Below are 1,298 nucleotides of genomic sequence, written 5' to 3' on the forward strand. Positions count from 1 at the left end.
AAAGACCGTGAGCTTTATTTGGTAACTTCCTACTTCCTTTGCTCCTTTACTAACTGATGACCATGACCACGGCCAAGTTAATGAACTGCCCCAATCCTGGGTTTCCCTTTCTATAAGATGGGCATTATAAATATACCCCAAGAGCTGTTGTAAGTAGTAAATGAGAAATAGTGAATACATTTAACTGTTATTATTATTACTGAAATGTGCTCTTGACTAAAAAGAATATATAGTGGTACAATTTGCTAAGTTATTTTGAAAATCTGCTTTTGATATCCTTAGAGAGGGAAATTGAGGTAATATTATTTTGATGTTTCTGAGCTTTACTTTCACACCAAGAAAAATCCTGTAGATTTTATAATATATAATAAAATATTTTTTACTGGATATTTTACATCTATATGCTTAAATGCTTATCTCAGATTACAAGGAAAACTCAGGCTAATTATTCCTCAACAAACTGGCCAAAATCTTCCCATATTTTCAAATATAAAAAAAGAAAAATACTTGTTTCTAACTGACATCTCACTTTCTGTGTCATTCCCCATAATCTTTTCATTAAAATTTAATTTAGGATGCTTGCAAGAGACCACTTTGTTTTAATGTTCAATTAAATTATTTTGTTTCTTTTTTTTCCAGAAAATAATTCATTCTGAATATAAGCTGCAATTAAAAATAATGTATTTAATATAGGTACAGTAAATACTTGATATGTCAATACATGCAGAGAAAAAATATTTATAAACTATTTACTGATCCTTCCTCATATGTCATTCAATTCTCCCTATTGGACGTACTTCACAAAATATAATACAACTCTGTCATGCTCAAGTTTAGGGCTGATTTTATTTCTGTTCTCAGTGGAAGGACAGTTTTGATTATCCTTAATAAACATTAAAAAGATTTAAAATGCTCACTTGTATGCTAAGTCTTTTATTCCCAACCTAAACCATTTCTAATATAAAACTTTTCCCTTTTTGAGTTTTCGAATGTATTTTGAAATTCTTTTTTAAACCAAAATGCCTTTACCTATTTTTTTCATTGGGCCCAAACACACTTTTATATTGTTCAAACCAAGAGCTAGATCATGTAGGATTATCTCAGAAATCCCAAGCATGTTATGATGTGAATTCTCTCTCACCTGTTCTGAAGCAGTTTACTTTTTATTTGACTAATCCAGATGTGACATGAGGTAATCAAAGACACCATATTAAGTAACAAGTCATCAGACTTTCCTGAATTGTTCTATTACATAATCCTTTACCCTAAAGAGAATAAGCAACTATTGCCTTGCATGA

This window comes from Rhinolophus ferrumequinum, chromosome 3 (assembly GCF_004115265.2).
Source record: "Rhinolophus ferrumequinum isolate MPI-CBG mRhiFer1 chromosome 3, mRhiFer1_v1.p, whole genome shotgun sequence".
Classification (NCBI taxonomy): Eukaryota; Metazoa; Chordata; class Mammalia; order Chiroptera; family Rhinolophidae; genus Rhinolophus; species Rhinolophus ferrumequinum.